An 18,172-nucleotide genomic window follows, 5' to 3' on the forward strand; every position below is an offset into this window, starting at 1 on the left:
GGAGGAGAGTCCTCATCCCATCCTACAAGATTTTTATATAATGCTGGTGCCTAGGCTACTGCCCATTTCCTTGCATAAGTATATTTTTTGTGAATGGGAATGTGATTCGAGAAGGCAGGCATAATCATTTCTTCGCCACAAGGGCACTCCCTGACAAACTCTGGGGGCCAATCTTTTTCAGCTAACAGAATATCATAGCCTTTTGAGAGTTTATCCCAAAATAGACCCCTTATTTTCCTAGTCTTATCACCCTCTATACGCAATGTTATTTCGTATATCTTATGGGGCTCGCTAAGTCTGGTGTCGGCAGTTTCGACTTGAATGTATTAATTTGTGTCCACTGTCTCCAGATGACTCATCAAGATCTTGCGAGCTATACTGATTTCTGCTGCACTGTCTAGCATTGTCTGTGCCCACTCCCCGTTTTTCAACTGTGTCCTCAGTATTCTCGGCATGGTTGATTACTCTAATAATGGTTACCTTCTTTTTCGGAAATTGAGATTTTTTACTCTGAGCAAGTTCCTTGTCTTTGGACTTGGTGTGCTCTCCTGGGTCTGACCGTCCTCTTCTTTCCGATTTCTGCGAAAAAGATCGAGAGGGACGTGTATCAATACTTTGATATCTATCAGGTTTTTTCAAATTATCCCTATTTCTAAGGTTATATCTTTTCTCAGAGGGCTCCCTCTGGGGAGACTGGTGTTCTCGAGTCGGAGTTCTTTCCCTCCGTCGAGGAGACCTTCCTCTGGACTGGAAAACTTTTTCCTTGGGAGTGGATTGTTTATTTCCATCCCAGCTCTTTTTAGGAGTGTTTGAATTATTTTTAATAAATAATTTTTCAGGATTTTCGAGCAGTTGGGGCTTAACTGGTTTTCCACCTAAGCTGTCTCTACCTAATTCTTCATAGCATTTCTCTATGATTCTGGCAAGCTCAATTGGTTGATCTGTTATATCTGTTTCCTTCAACTTCTGGCGGATCGCCACAGATGCTGCTTCTCCTTTTATGTTGGCTAATAATATAGCCGAGACCTGCTTGAAGTCTTTCAGTAATTTCATACCAAGAGTTAAAGCAGGTTCTGGACCGTATTCATTTTGAATCTGTCTTAGTACATCTGGTATTACTATTATTATTGTGTAAATGGAAGCAAAGACTGTACCCCAAGTGTCACAGTCCTCCACGTGTGGTGCGATTCCCATAGGAAGGCAGATGGTCAAGATTCTGTGTTTCTCAACAGGGGTAGTATCCGGAAATACTGCCTCTATTTGAGTGATTTTTTGCGCTAACCAGAAAGGAATTTGTTCCCGTTTTATGGGTGTTTTACCAAGACATGACTGTATGTTCTGTGGTACCACACCTGACCCCTGATGAGGGGTCAGGTGTGGTACATTAACAGCTGGTTGGACTGTTGCAGTCCGTATTACATATTGGACTAATTGCCTATGTATTTTAATTAATGTTTTTAGCTGTACTAACAGCTCTTCTTTTGACATTTTTTCAATGTCCGGATGTGGTGTGTAGCTGGCTAGAACCGGCCACGTTGCTCCTGGTCTATCTAGTGGACCGAGCATGGTAATATGATCATTATGTTTTAGGGCACCTTTAAACCAAAGTAAATGTTCTTGGTATTTTAGTGGGATTTCAGTCTCCTCGAAAGGAGCGTACTCATCCGGTGGTTTCTCTATTTTGTAATAGTGAAACTCTTTTGTTCTAGCGTTTGCCGCTGGAAAGTTTATCCATGAATAGAATACCTCTCTCTGCCGATATTCGTGTGCATCTATCACGAAAATCACTGTACCACCTTGTGGTGTCAGTCCGTTTTCTATAAGTTTGAAAGTTATAGACTTTCTTAAATTGACTGCGATGATTATTGCATCCGGTTCAGTAGTCCCGTCGGGGCCCTGCTGAGTCGCATTTACTGCACCCCCAGTGGTTCCGTTTTCTCCTGGCATTGTATAAATGCAAGGTTTGCAGAGCAGGTCTCCAAGGAGACAAAGATTAGGTGCACAATATTTTGGAACACTGTATCCTTCAACGTTGAATAAACCAGAGCTTTACATAGGAATCTCTTCCTACTGAGTTCGGGCGGATTTTAACCTTTCACCCACTCCAGACGTCTATTGGAGAATTTACGGGAGAAAGGGGTCTGTGTGAAATATGCACGACTGAGTTACTCTAACGTCTTGCGTTAGTTTATCGCCTTACCAAACGTTTGGGCGCCATGTAGTGTAGTTCCTATTTTCCCAATAGGCCCTGCGCATTGGAATAACATAAACAGTAGTATCGACGTAGAAGTGTGGATCTTCCAGGCCTCTACTGACTATGCTAAACTTAATTGGGTTTGTTACCAACTAGCTCAGAGGTCACTGGAAACTTTCTTGACTGAATAGGAAGTGATCAGCTTCCCTGGCACAGACAAGAAGGGATTCAGTTTTCCAACAACCGTGCAACATGACAACTTTGCTCCTCAGATAAGAGTCAATCTCTAGAGTCATGTGAACAATAGACAGTTATTTTACTCAGTCAGTTATTGTGCAGATTACTTTCACAATATGTAGAGAATAGAGAGACGGGCGTTTTCAATAAAGGGTAACATTTATTGAACAGTCTTTCTTCTCATACAAGAGAAATGAATTGCCACAATTGCAAGACTTGTTATTATAAAAAGTACATACAGTAAGATGAGTATTGCGAAATAATACTGTAAAAGCATTGATATGGTTTCTTAGCCATACAATGGTTTAAAATGAATAAAACATATATACATTCATATATACATTAGGCTAAAATGCTCAACTGGTGCTTCTAACTACGCCTACCCCAGTGTACCTGACCTAAGCCTAATACTTGGGAGGGGAGTAAGTACGTAGCTTTAAGTTAAGTTGATTTTGCCAAGGTTTGTTTCAAGAATTCTCTCTAAGGGTTTAGTCAACACCATAGAATAGAATGATGGAGGTCTGGTATCTCCTTCAGGGAACTTGATATCCCAGTCACCCGCAAGGGTAGGCTGGAAACGCCGGGGCTGGATTTCTCTGCAGGAGAAAAGACAGCGTCTCTCTCAGTGAGTCGAGGAGGAGGAGGAGGGGCAGCGTCCGTGGGCAGCTTGCATCTGCTGGGCTCTAGCAGGGGACGGCTGTTCAGCTCCTAAGTTCACCACACCATCGTTCGCTCGTTAGCAGCGATAGCAGCTATGGTATCATCAGCATAACAGCTTCAGCATCAGCGAGACAGCAGCGAGACAGCAGCGAGACAGCAGCGAGACAGCATTTGCTTAAGGCAACGTTGGTAATATTTAAACCTGAAAGGTGCCTTGTTTGACGTAAGTTTTTGGACATAAGACGTCAATAAAGATGTCACTAGGAAGTGATCGTCTATCAGTGCTCATTAGAGTTTTATTACTAATCAAAACCTAGCAAGCGGGGCTTTCCCAGGTTGCTGAGTTTTTATCTTGTTGAAGAACTCGGAGTCTCAATCTAGGAATCTTAGATAGTAACTTCTGCTATGTCATTGCACTAATTAGCTGCAAAGGAATTGGCAGAGGAAGCGATTCTGAAATGTGGCTCTGTTCGTGTGAGGCCAGAGACGAGTTTCTGAATATTGCATTTGATTGGTTATGCCAATATAGGAGTACAAGGGGATTATAGCCGTATAGGGGCATAAGGTCACAGTATCGATCAGGGTCCTAGATTAGCACGCAACAATGGCTTGGAAAGCTTCAGTCCCCCTCACTAGCAAGCTGGCCTGATGACCTCCGAAAATGGGCCATGACAGAGCAGGCATGTCTACACATGGTAAGCTGGCAGAGTGGGGTGGTCCAGGGCATAACAATTTTGGACGCCTATATTGTTAAATTGGATGTCAGACTTGACGATAGACCACTGATGGCGCAGGATTAATAGTCCAGTTAATCATACTCACCTGGGCCCATAAACATTCACACTTTGCACCAGTAATCCAGCTTGACTACCAGCCTATCAGAATTTTACTTCACCTTAGGACTTACACCTGTACCATGACATACCATATCCTTATCACTTATGCTTTAAGTCCTGAAACTAAGGATCAGGGATTTAGAATAATAGGTAGCGTTTGACATTTACCTTCATGGAAAGAACCACAGACATGAGAGAAGTTTTAAACGCTTTATCTATGCAATATTTTATGAGTCATGGGCTACAATAGTGTGATCACAAACTTTGCAAGTAAGAAAATAACTATTAAAACATAAATCTTGCAGGATTTTAAGAAAATGCCTTTAAACATTGGTACCTGGGAAGGGTGAGAAAGGAAAATGGTACAAGGACATACCACATGGATTATAGTTACCTAGAATGGTGCGAAGACCAACCCTGGTCACGGGCTGGGACAAGAGAAGGGCTCCCGACTAATCAGGTGCCAACGGGACAGGAAAGGTGTAGAACAGGAAAGGTAACCTCCGCTAAGTGCGACCCCAGCGTCACACCCCTCTCTACAGCTATTCTCGGACCCCGACTATTCCTCAGTAAACTCCCGATTTTTCTGACAGAGTGCTCGACTAGCACTCTGCTCTCGATTCTCCTTCAGCATACGTTGGGTCAGTGACAGATCTGTGACAAGTCGGCCAAACTAACTGACCAAGCCTATCCTTAGTTATACCATTTCAGAGGGTGTACCACTCCTTACTGTTAGAAATTCTATGTGTTCCCTTCATTTATTTGGTCAGAAAGGCGAGGAGAGGTCATCACACCATACTAAGATGAGATCATTTCAATTCGATATAGTTTATCAATGTTCGTGACCATAATTTACTTTCCCACGCTTTTTTGTTCCACCCAGCATTATTACTTTATTTTATTATACAATGTTTAACAAATCTGCAAGTTGTCTTCTTCCCAGGTCATGTGGTGAGTTTCCCAGGCACATTGCGGGTAAGACAGTCTTTGGCAAGTTTTCAATGCCACTGCTGGAGGTCTTTCAGTGCTCCAAGCACATGCGCTGAAGGATTTCAATATGGCGATTCAAGTCACTCTTTAGGCCCAAATACGAGCACTGAATGCACTGTATACCACTTATTTCTACTCTAATCCCATTACTCTAATCCCATTACTTTAATTAAACTATAAAATTAATAGTTAGGCAGTACACACAAGTTTTAGTACGAGCAGTAGCATGAGAAATAGTATGTAAAGCATGAAGCGGCCATCTTGGCGTCAGTGCTCAGCTGCAAGAAATTCCCACCAAAAGCATAGATACGTCACACCATGTAGATGTGGCAGACGCATGCGCAGAAAGGTTCCCACTTTTTCGGTGGCCATTTTAGGACACTTGGGTTACTGTTAGTAAAAATAAATACGCAAACATCCACTGCATACTAAAAAGGCTGTGTTGTGTGGTTTTAGAATAAAAAACAACGTGGACAAGTCCCTTTGCAGGTACAGATCAGGGTGTTCCCCTGTCACCTAGTAGCGGAACGCTGACAACAGGTCGTTGTTTTATGAAACCCTTCACTCACCTACCTTGTAGGAGGCATGCTTCATCATCGGGTCCAGCTGGATTGCCGAGTGCAACCCAGCTGTGCTTTTACGCCTGTTTACAGCGGTGCGGGATTTGGTGTGAAGTGAAGTGCTATGTGAAGTGTGATTAAATGCAAAAAATCCCTATAGGAGATGCCCTTGTAAAAGTTTTAATAGAAGGGTCCTATGGCATGAGTAAAAACATAGGCGGGATACATACGAGGTGAAAATGTGCCCCTATATCCCTTAAAAAGTGTAGGTCAACTAGTTTCAGCCTTCTACGTTAATCGTGAGGCTGTCTTGAGGACCATTTGAGGTGTCAGCGACCAAAAAGGTTGGGGGGTCACTGTAGTGTATAGATCAGCGCACATACTAAAGTTCGCTTTGAGTGTGGTGGATCAGGTTACTTACAGATCCGACGAGAAAAGCATCTGAAAAGGAAACAATAAAAGCCAGCGAAAATGTACATATAGAGGATGGTTTATTGTGCATGTCTTAAGCAAAAGCGTCCATAAAGGATTTACCTGCTTTCTAATCAATGCATCATGCATGTGGACAATGTGATGTGGGTATGGGGAGGTAGCTGGAATGACCATGCGTGGGTACAATGTGCCATGGATGTATTTAACATGCTATGAAATGCAAAGATACATGCTTGTATTGTGCCTATTTCCTAAGGCTATTCGCTTACATGGCACATCTGGTGTTCTTATGATTATACATAATAGTGAGTAATGGCGCATGAATTTCATTGAGAACACATCAAACATCGACAGAAGGACAAGACTCACAACACTGAACAAAGAAGTAAAGCTCACTTTAACATTTCTTGTGTCAGGATACATGGTTACGGTCACCCGGGAGTTCTCTGCATGGGGAACTTGCGAAGCCTGACATGGCGTTTGGGGGAAAAAAGGAAATATTACTTGTTATCTAGCGGAGACTCTAGAGGAATCAACTAGTTACGTGGATTCTGGGATGGCAATTTTGGCGATGTTAAGGCGCTCGCATATGAAAATAAAGGTTGCGAACTGCAATATCACAATAAACGGCTGCTTGGTATGAGAACTCCGCTCTCATGTCTATACAGAGGCTATTTTATTTGGCGATGTTAAGGTGGTCGCCTAAGAATGTAAAGTAAAGATTGCGAACTGCCGATATCTTAATAAACAGTAGGCAGGAATCAGAACAACTCGTACATGTCTGCACTAAAGCTATGTTACTCATGTTTGTCTCCAGGTTCTCCCGCCGTAACCTAGTGCATGGACCGGGTCCCGCTGAAGTGCGAGCTGAAGGGGAGTCCATGTTTGTAAAGGCAGCATGGGGGAGGGCGTGGCGTCATGGGTGTACGTGATACACGTGACCCCGAATGCACTAGACCGGGAACTATTCTACATAGTGGCAAATGGTCCTGCGTGAGACTTGTGAAGCGTAAAAACGCTTGTTAGTCTCAGCACTAGCGGCATTTGTCATATGACAAATTACCCTGTCGGAAGTTGACTGCCCAGTTTGTCTGAAATCCCAACTTTATTCAGCATTGACAGATTGACAATGTGCATATGCTGCTACTGCGTGGTTTTTGAGGCTCACTTTAAAATTGTGGAATGCGGAATTAAGAGATGATATTTGGAAGTTCGTCAAGCAGCTGTAACAATATGATGACTAGCATATGAATAGGTCAAGGAGCTGTTAGGTTTATTTTACAATGACAATGTGACAAATGTGAATGGTGCAGCTGATGCACGATCTTGCCAATTGTTAGTGCTCATGCGCAGTGAAGAGCGATAGTCAAACCATGGAATAGGGTTTAAGCATCTCCCTAATAGCAACTTATGCACAGTGCGATGAAGAAGCACTTTATAGCTCAGAGTTCAGAGTTTGCTGCATAATAGAAGAGATGCATGGTGACATATCAAAGACCTTTGCATAGCGTTCCAGAGCACATTATCATTGAGGCCTGTGACAACGCTGGGTGTATAGACTTCAGACCCATGTCACAGTCCTCAATGTGCATTGGAAAGCTATACAAAGGTCTTAAATATGTCCCCATGCAACTCTTCTATTATGCAGCAAACTCTGAACTCTGAACTACAAAGTGCCTCTCCATCGCACTGTGCATAAGCTGCTATTAGGGAGATGCTTAAACGCTATTCCATGGTTTGACTCTCGCTCTTCACTGCGCATGAGCACTAACAATTGGCAAGATCATGCATCAGCTGCACCATACACATTTGACACATTTTCATTGTAAAATAAACCTAACAGCTCCTTGACCTATTCATATGCTAGTCATCATATTGTTACAGCTACTTGGCGAAATTCCAAATATCAACTCTTATTTCCACATTCCACAATTTTAAAGTGAGCCTCAAGAACCACGCAGTAGCAGCATATGCACATTGTCAATCTGTCAATGCTGAATAAAGTTGGGATTTCAGACAAACGAGGCAGTCAGCTTCTGACAGGGTAACTCGTCATATGACAAATGCAGCTAGCGCTGAGAGTAACAAGCGTTTTTACGCTTCACGAGTCTCACACAGGACCATTTGCCACTACGTAGAATAGTTCCGGTCGAGTGCATTCGGGGTCACGTGTATCACGTACACCACAACGCCATGCCCTCCCCCACGCTGCCGTTACAAACATGGACTCCCCTTCGGCTCACACATGCCCGGGACCCGGTCCATGCACTAGGTTACGGCGGTAGAACGTGGAGACAAACATGAGTAACATAGCTTTAGTGCAGACATATACGAGTTGTTCTGATTCCTGCCTACTATTTATTAAGATATTGGCAGTTCGCAATTTTTACTATACTTTCTTAGGCGACCGCCTAAACATCGCCGAATAAAGTAGCCTCTGTATAGACATGAGAGAGGAGTTCTCATACCAAGCAGCTGTTTATTGTGATATTGCAGTTCGCAACCTTTATTTTCATATGCGAGCGCCTTAACATCACCAAAATTACGATTCCAGAATCCACGTAATTAGTTGATTCCTCTAGAGTCTCCCCTAGATAACAAGTAATATTTCCTTTTTTCCCCCAAACGCCATGTCAATCTTCGCAGAGTCTCCATGCAGAGAACCCCCGTGTGACGGATCCATTTATCCTGACACACAAAAAGTTAAAGTGAGCTTTACTTCTTTGTTCAGTGTTGTGAGTCTTGTCCTTCTGTCGATGTTTGATGTGTTCTCAATGAAATTCACGCTCTATTACTCACTATTATGTATTATCATAAGAACACCATATGTGCCATGTAAGCGAATAGCCTTCTGATAGAGGCACAAGGCAAGCATGTATCTTTGCATTTCATAGTATGTTAAATACACCCATGGCACATTGTACCCACGCATAGTTCATTACAGCTACCTCCCGAAGCCCACATCTCATTGTCCACATGCATGATGCATTAGAAAGCAGGTAAATCCTTTAGGGGCGCTTTTGCTTAAGACATGCACGATAAGCCATCCTCTATATGAACATTTTCGCTGGCTTTTATTGTTTCCTTTTCAGATGCTTTTCTTGTCGGATCTGTAAGTAACTTGATCCACCACACTCACAGCGCACTTTAGGGTGTGCGCTGATATATACACCACAGTGACCGCCCAACCTTTTTGGTCACCGACACCTTCCACGGTCCTGAAGAAAGCCTCACGATTAACGTAGAAGGCTGAAACTAGTTGACCCACACTTTTTAAGGGATATATAGAGGCACATTTTCACCTCACTTATATCCCGCCTATGTTTTTACTCATGCCATAGGACTGTTCTATTAAAACTTTTACAAGGGCATCTCCTATAGGCATTTTTAGCATTTAATCACACTTAACATAGCACTTCACTTCAGACCAAATCCCGCTCCGTTGTAAACAGGCGTAGAAGCACAGCTGGGTTGCACTCGGCAATCGAGCTGGACCCCTATTATGAAGCATGCCACCTTCCAGGTAGGTGGGTGAGGGGTTTCTTAAAACAACGACCTGTTGTCAGCATTCCGCTACTAGGTGACAGGGGAACAACCCTGATCTATACCTGTAAAGGGGCTTGACCACATTGTTTTCTATACATTATTGGGGAAAGGGACAAGTACTAAGGCCAGATCCTCGCTCTCTTGTTGTTATATTGTGTGGTTTTAGTACTCACAAAACATGTTGGTTAATTTGTTACATGTAATTTCGAGAGATTTGAATACAAGCACATTTCTGTACTTATGAAAAATGTCTCCATCAATCTCATCTTTGATGATATTCTATACCATCACTAATTACGGAACCAGTGGAGAAGTGTGGCTCAATGATTAGAGCGACAGACCCTGATGCAGAGGTCTAGCCCGGGACTAGGGTTCAATTCCCCGCCTCGGCGGGTCCTGGGCTCAAAATTCCATGGACCTGATAATTCTCGCCTCAGTGCCTATTCCAATCATGGAGTACCACTCTGCAACTCTGGGCAATAGCTTGCTTAATCTCCACAACGGCCCCCACAATGCTAAGGATGCCTGGCCTCCACCTTGGGGGTGCCCAGGAGTGGACGCCTCACAGGGAAAGCCAGGATGGGTTCCACAGCAGTATTCGTACAAGCGCCTTGAGACCCTTGCGGGTGAGTAGTGCGCTATACAAGTATCAATTTACAATTTTAACCAGATGCCAACTGTAGCATTCTCCTAATTCAATTTCTTCTACTGCTTTGGGATTTCCTTTTTCCCTTTTCTTTTGGAAACCCTTCATTCTTTTGTAAATATCCCATTTCATTTCCTCAAGTTGAATTTCATAATTTTTTCATTTCTTTCTTTTCTCATTTACTGCATACCACTTTCTGTTTCTACAGCATTTGCACCAGATCATTATCACCAAAATCAGTAGTGATATTCCCATTATTGGCATCAGTACTTTACCTACAATACTTTTTCCTACGTTAGAAAACCAACTACCTACAGAGGAGAGACAATCAGTTAGCCTCTTCCAAGCACTATCAACCTCCAGCGGTTTTAATTCCTCTTCCAAATGTGTAATATTTCTGACATATCTTCCAATTTCAGTACTTTTGTCATGTATGTAGGTGCAACAATGTTGCGCCTTCAACATTTTACAGACTCTGCCCTCATTTGCCAATAATATGTCAAGAGCAAGTTGATTTCGCAAAACCATAAATCTTACCGCATCTAATTCTGTATTAATCAATAAAAATCCTCCAGCAGTGTCAATTGATAAAGGATCAACCACTGTAGACAATTTACAGATTCTTTGCGTATTCAGAATTACTCCCACTGAATGTATCAACGCACTAAATATATCACCTACAGTTTCTGAAAAACTAGCTCTTTTATGTTGTGTTAGTCCATTATAGTCTTTATTGCTTCCAGTGATTCCTTTTACATGGTATACCTTTGGGAATACTATTCTGAAATAGCGACTCGCATACCAATGATCAGGCAGCTTAAAATAAGCTTTGTCCCCACAAGTGAAATACACTCCAGGAAATACTGGATCTGTTCCCCCTTTTAGTCCCCAACCCCCAATTATCAGGAAATTGTGTTCACAAGAATACATTGTTACACTCTGTTTTTAACCTATGGAGACAGATTTTCCCTTTCTTTTTAAAGTCCAGAGACATAGCAGCATGAGTCTTGCCAGTTGCAATAAATTCTTCCATTTCAGACCATTTGGGTATCTGGGGTTTCAGTTCAGTAGCCCTTTTATGGAAATCCTGTCTCCCCTTCTCTACTAAATTCCAAAATATTTTCTCTTCTTCATGTAATCTACATGTTAAATTGTCTTTATGTGTTTCAGCTATATCTATTGTTTTCATTGTTAGAAAATATTCACCCATAAACTGTGAGTCTCTACTGCTAAGGACAGGGTTCATGTTTCTGCGTATAGGAATTTCAGAAAAAATCACATCTATATTAGAATAATGATACTCTAACTTTCCAGTTGTATAAAACAAGCTAGCTAAAATACTACATGAAATACCATATGTCAGTGGTAAATGATGATATGTCACTCCTTCTACTACTGATGTCGGTAATTTCATACAGACGTAGCAATCACTAACTTCCCTAGTCTCTAAATAATGTACTAACAGATTAGCAAATACATTTCAATCCGTCTAATTTCTATTTTTACTATTATGTAATTCTATCTCATCTGGTGCTTCTAAATGTACTCTGTCCTGTTTAAGGTTAGCTACCTTTCCATTTGTACTAGTGTCATTCTGTTTATTAACAGCCATCAAGTAAGGTATTGCTATTGTCAGTCCTAGCCATGCTATGAGCACTATCAATACACATGCATATTCTACAGCCTGTCTTTATACAATTTATTTTCGAGTTTCCAGTAACTTTATTATCAGCCATTTATGGCTAAGGAGACTTAGCCCCTCTTTGTAACTTTTACACAGTATATAAACTGTAAATGTATTTCAAGATGGTCTCACTTCTTTGTCAATTTGATCAGCAATAATTCTTCATCACTTTCATCACTGATTTCCAGATTTTCAAAGTCCTCGATAATTACATAGGTCCATTCAGGACCTTTGAATTTATTAATCAGTCTTTGCAAACGTGGACTTCTACTTCGGAGTTTCTCTATAGATGGTCCATACTGACTTGTAATTTCAACTACTTGGTCTGGTTCTTCACTTATTGTCTTACGGCAATATTTCAATCTCTTTGACAAATCTAAGCCAACCATTACCTTTTCTGAGTCTCTTAGCTGGCACTGTGCTTTCAGATTCTTCAGATGTTCTCTAGTTTTCATTAAGTTGCGGCACACTTTGATTTTCGTTGTCTTTAGAATTCTTCTCTATCTGACCTTGTCCAGGGCTTATTACCTCTTCTGTTTCTGCCTGGATGGGTTCTTCTATATTAGTCTGGCCTTGTTCAGGAGTTTGTTGGATTTGGCTTTGACTTTAGCTTTGTTCTCCTTCTTCTTCCTGAACACGATTTTCTATACCTGTCTGGTCCTGCTCAGGTCTTGTAATCTCTTGATTGTCTTCTGCCTGAGCCTTTTCTTTAGTATCTATCTGTCCCTCCTCAGATTCAGGAATGCTGTTGATGTTTTCTTCTGTCTGAGTACATTGCTCTTTCCTTATCTGATCCTCCTCAGATTTAATATTAATTTCGTTTTTTTAAATCTGAGTGCGTTCTTCTATTTCTTTCTCACTGTCGCTCTATCTAAATACGTTTGGCTTCTTGTTCTTATTGTCACTTCAGGTATGTCGACTATTGGAATCCATTCATCTTGACTGATGCTCGGTTGTTCTTCATCAGCTACCTCAGGATCTATCACCTGAGACCATTCAGTTGCACAACCTCCAGCCTCTACTTTGTCAGGTTCAGTTACTCTTTTAGTGTGACTGGCATGAATCCAAATTGGAACTCCTTTGAACTTCACAGTTGTGGTGGTAACCAATATTACTTGATGTGGTTCTCCCCACCTTGGTGCTAGTCAAGATTCCCGGGTGTGATCTTTTATCACTACCCAATCTCCTGGGTTTAAATTGTGTGCTGGAGTTGAATGTCTGGCCACCGCGTCTTCCCCAACCTGGTGAGAGATAGAACGCACTTGGTCAGCCAACTCTTTGCAGTACTCCAATACTAACTCATCAGATATAGTTAACAGCTTGTTGAGTACGTCATGGGGACTCAAGCATGATTTCTTGTCAGGTATGCTTTAAGTATGGGTGAAATTTGCGAATTCGCGTTCCGCGAATTCGCGCGAAATCAAATTCGCAATCCGCAAAATCCGCGAATTCGTGCGAATTTGCAGATTTGGGGTTTTTTGCGCGTTCGCAGGGTTTTTTGCATGTTTGCAGGGGGGTTTCGTGTTCGCTGGGCTTTTTGCGTGTTCGCGGGCCGCTTGCATGGCGAAGTTACCTATGCGGTGGTGTATGGGCACAGCACCCTCTGGTTCACCACTGCCACCCTCTGGTTCATCACTGCCACCCTCTGGTTCACCACTGCCACCGTCTGGTTCACCCCTGCCACCCTCTGGTTCACCCCTGCTACCCTCTGGTTCACCACTGCCACCCTCTGGTTCAGCACTGCCACTCTCTGGTTCACCCCTGCCGCCCTCTAGTTCACCACTGTCACCCTCTGGTTCACCACTGCTACCCTCTGGTTCACAACTGCCACCCTCTGGTTCATCACAGCACCTCTGGTTCACCACTGCCACCCTCTGGTTAACCACTGTCACCCTCTGGTTCAGCACTGCCACCCTCTGGTTCACCACTGCCACCCTCTGGTTCACCCCTGCCACCCACTGGTTCACCACTGCCACCCTCTGGTTCATCACAGCATCCTCTGATTGACCCCTGCCACCCTCTGGTTCAGCACTGTCACCCTCTGGTTCACCACTGCCGCCCTCTGGTTCATGACTGCCACCCTCTGGTTCATCACAGCACCTCTGGTTCACCACTGCCGCTCTCTGGTTAACCACTGTCACCCTTTGGTTCAGCACTGCCACCCTCTGGTTCACCACTGCCACCACTGCCACTCTCTGGTTCACCACGGCCACCCTCTGGTTCACCCCTGCCAACCTCTGGTTCACCACTGCCACCCTCTGGTTCACCCCTGCCACCATCTGGTTCATCACTGCCACCCTCTGGCTCACCCCTGCCACCCTCTGGTTCACCCCTGCCACCCTCTGGTTCAGCACTGCCACCCTCTGGTTCAGCAATGCCACCCTCTGGTTCACCCCTGCCACCCTCTGGTTCACCACTGCCACCCTCTACCGAGCAGAGGCAGCACAAAATATGCGCCATGGTGCTGGGTATTAACAATGTGACGATTCTGAGGGATGCGTCACGTTGTAAAGACCGGCGCCATCAGGAGGCGTTCCGGTGCAGGGGAGGGCGTTCCTGCGCAGGAACGCCTCCTAAAAGTGGCTGAGTGAAATCTACAAGATTTCACTTAGTCACTTTTAGGCCAATGCTGCGTCAAAACCATGTGCCTGCTTGAAGCAGACGCAAGGCTTGATGCAGCATTGGGGAGATAGGGCCTCCCAGAGCATTGCTGGAGCTGCGTCGCAAGTGCGACGCAGCTCCAGCAATGCGCTGCTTTTACGGCACAGATGCGTGATGCATCTGTGCCGTTTTTGCCACATGGTGCGCCGCATTGTAAATGCGGTGCACCTTGGGTGGCGGAGCTGCGGCGCACAATATCTGGCGCATCTCTGTGATGCACCAGTTATTGTAAATCTGCCTCTATACATATAGCCAACAAGGGAGCACTTACTGATTAGACAGTAGAAAGTACTCCAGTTGAGTAGAGGTATTGCATAAAAAGATGGCATCTTCGTGGACAAACACGCTGGGCGGGATTCATTCTGTCCCCTGTTAGACTCGTTTTTTGTGCCCTTATGCCCTCTGTTAGACTTGTTTTTCCCTTGTTTTTGTGCCCTTCTGCCCTCTGTTAGACTCGTTTTTCCCTTGTTTTTCTGCCCTTCTGCCCCCTGTTAGACTCGTTTTTTGTGCCCTTTTGTCTCTGTTAGACTCGTTTTTGTACCTTTCTGCCCCATTAGACTCGTTTTTTGTGCTCTTCTGCCCTCTGTTAGACTCGTTTTTCCCTTGTTTTTCTGCCCTTCTGTCCTCTGTTAGACTGTTTTTTTTGTGCCCTTCTGCCCTCTGTTAGACTCATTTTTCCCTTGTTTTTCTGCCCTTCTGCCCTTTGTTAGACTGCTTTTTGTGCCTTTCTGCCCTCTGCATCACCACATCATCACTCAGCGCTACCCCAGCATCACTCAGCACCACCACATTATCACTCAGCACCACCACATTATCACTCAGCACCACCACTGCACCACTCAGCACCACAACAGCATCACTCAGCACCACCACAGCACCACTCAGCAGCACCACAGCACCACTCAGTGCCACCACAGCATCACTCAGCACCACCACAGCATCACTCAGCACTGCCACATTATCACTCAGCACCACCACAGCATCACTCAGCACCACCAGAGCATCACTCAGCATCACTACAGCACCAATCAGCACCACCACAGCACCACTCAGCACCACCACAGCATTACTCAGCACCACCACAGCACCACTCAGCACCACCACAGCACCACTCAGCGTCACCACAGCATCAGTCAGCGCCACCACAGCATCACTCTGCGCCACCACATTATCACTCAGCACCACCACAGCACCACTCAGCACCACCACAGCATCACTCAGTACCACCACAGCATCACTCAGCACCACCACAGCACCAATCAGCACCACCACAGCACCACTCAGTGCCACCACAGCATCATTCAGCACCACCACAGCATCACTCAGCACCACTCCAGCATCACTCAGCACCACCACAGCACCACTCAGCACCACCCCAGCATCACTCAGCACCATTTCAGTATCACTCAGCACCAACACAGAACCACTCAGCACCACCACAGCACCACTCAGCACCACCCCAGCATCAATCTGCACAACCATTCAACAACAACTGGTTCAAATATGTTCTCTCAATGTTTCAAACTTTATTACAAACTAGCAGCCCGTCCCAACGTTGACCGGGTATGAATTGCTGCCGGCCAGTAGTATATTGTTTTGTAGGATTTCGTGTTTTTAGCATTTCTTATCTGTGACAGGCCTGTGAAACGCTCCGATTCACAGTGCACTGCTGATGCACTTAAGAGTGCGTGTTCTGTAGTGTGTGAGCTTGAGTTTCCCTGCTTTATTTTTCCTTGCAATATTATATAGCGCGAATTCGACAACATGGCATGAGCACAATTTACATTACAGAAGAACACATTCATTTGTGGTAGGCACGGTGAGACAAAGCGAATTGTCTGGAATCACAGGATGTTGAGCTGCTGCCGAGATTTGAAACGTAGCTCCCCAGCTCTAAAGTTCGCAATTCTAGAACTTGTGGCTGGAGGTATGTCTAAAAGTGTATGTCGGTGCTGGCCATCAATGGTAGAGACCTGTGAATTTTTCAAATGGGTGGTGAAAAAATATGAGAATGTTGCTGGAGAAGTTGGGCCACCAATGTACTTACTGGGGAGGGTAAATACCCATTATTCCGCAACTTTCTTTCTGCATACCATCACTGCGCATACTTTCATTACGAAAGTACCATGACTCCGCAATGCCATGATAACACATGGCATTATATTTTATATGCTTTTACCACGCATACATTTACAACAAAATTAGTTGTAAATGCATGAATGGTAAAAGCATTTTTTTTAATGTTTGGATAAGGTAAGTATGGGTATAGGGGTATATATTTTGGGGTACTGAGGTATATGTTTTGGGGTGTTTGGGTATTTTCAGGGTTCAGATATAGTTTTGGGTTATGGGGTACAGGGGTAGTTTTAGGGTTTCGGGCTAGGTTTGGGTTTTGGGGTATAGGGGTATTTTTAGGGTTATGGGGTAGGTTTGAGTTTTGGGGTACAGGGGTATTTTAAGGGTTCAGGGCTAGGTTTGGATTTTGGGGTACAGGGGTATTTTTAGGGTTGAGTGCTAGGTTTGGGTTTTGGAGTACAGGGGTATTTTAGGGGCTCAGGGCTAGGTTTGGGTTTTGGGGTTCAGGGGTATTTTAGGGTTCAGGGGTATGTTTGGGGTTTGTGGTACAGTGGTAGTTTTAGGGTTCAGGGCTAGGTTTGGGTTTTGGGGTACAGGGGTATATTTAGGGTTCAGGGGTAGGTTTGGGCTTTGAGGTACACTGGTATTTATAAGGCTCAAATAGGTTTATGTTTTGGGGAACAGGGGTATTTTTAGGGTTTAGGGATAGGTTTGGGTGTTGGGGTACAGGGTATATTTATAGGGTTAAGATGGGTTAGTGTTTAAGGGTGTTGGGGTATTTTAAGGAGTAAGGGTGGGTTATGATTATGGGGTGCAGGGGTATTTAAAGGGAGAAGGGTGGGATTAGCACACGATATGAGACATGGCATGAAGGGCGGAACGTACCACATGCCCCGCATTTGTCACGCCCCCAGCACACGCCCACAGCACAATGCAGACAAGGCCCTCAAGGGACTACTTTGCTGGCACGGTTCTTTTACCTTTTAAATGTATATGGTGGGCGTCTGCATAGCCTATGTCCTTCTGCTGCAACTGCCCTTTCCAATGCTGTATTGGGTGTTGTGATTGGTGCTGTGGTTCCTGAGATTACCCTCCTCAAAGGTTCGGGCTCTCTCTTTATTATATTAGTATAGATGTCACAAAAAGATGTTAATATTTCACTTCTGTTCTTGGATTTTCGTCACAATAAAATACACTGAGCATAATCTTCACAAAGGTTATTTACAAAAGTTTAAGCTATTGCTATTATAAATTAAAATCACTTTTATTTAAGTCTTCATTATTTATAAATATAAAAAGCCTTTGTAATATCAATACAGCTAAGTCACGTAAATACAAAACATGTTGCATTACAAATCCTATAGGTGTCACATTTGTGAAAGTTATAACTATTGGCATTGTAAATGACAAAGCTATTAATTTAGCTATTTTCAAAACCAACACATAAATAAAAAAAATTGTCATTTACAAGACCAATAGCTCAAACTTTCCTAATGCGAGACCTATTGCATTGTAAATGCTTGTTTTTATATCTGTCAGTGCTTCCTGTTGAGGTTTAATTTCGTGACCGGCGCCTCATTGCCTACTTGTAGCTATTCTCTGACCCTGCTTCAAGGGTCAGAGAAGGGTCGGAGAATAGTTGCAAGTAGG

This window comes from Lissotriton vulgaris, chromosome 2_2, assembly GCF_964263255.1.
Source record: "Lissotriton vulgaris chromosome 2_2, aLisVul1.2, whole genome shotgun sequence".
NCBI classification, from domain to species: Eukaryota; Metazoa; Chordata; class Amphibia; order Caudata; family Salamandridae; genus Lissotriton; species Lissotriton vulgaris.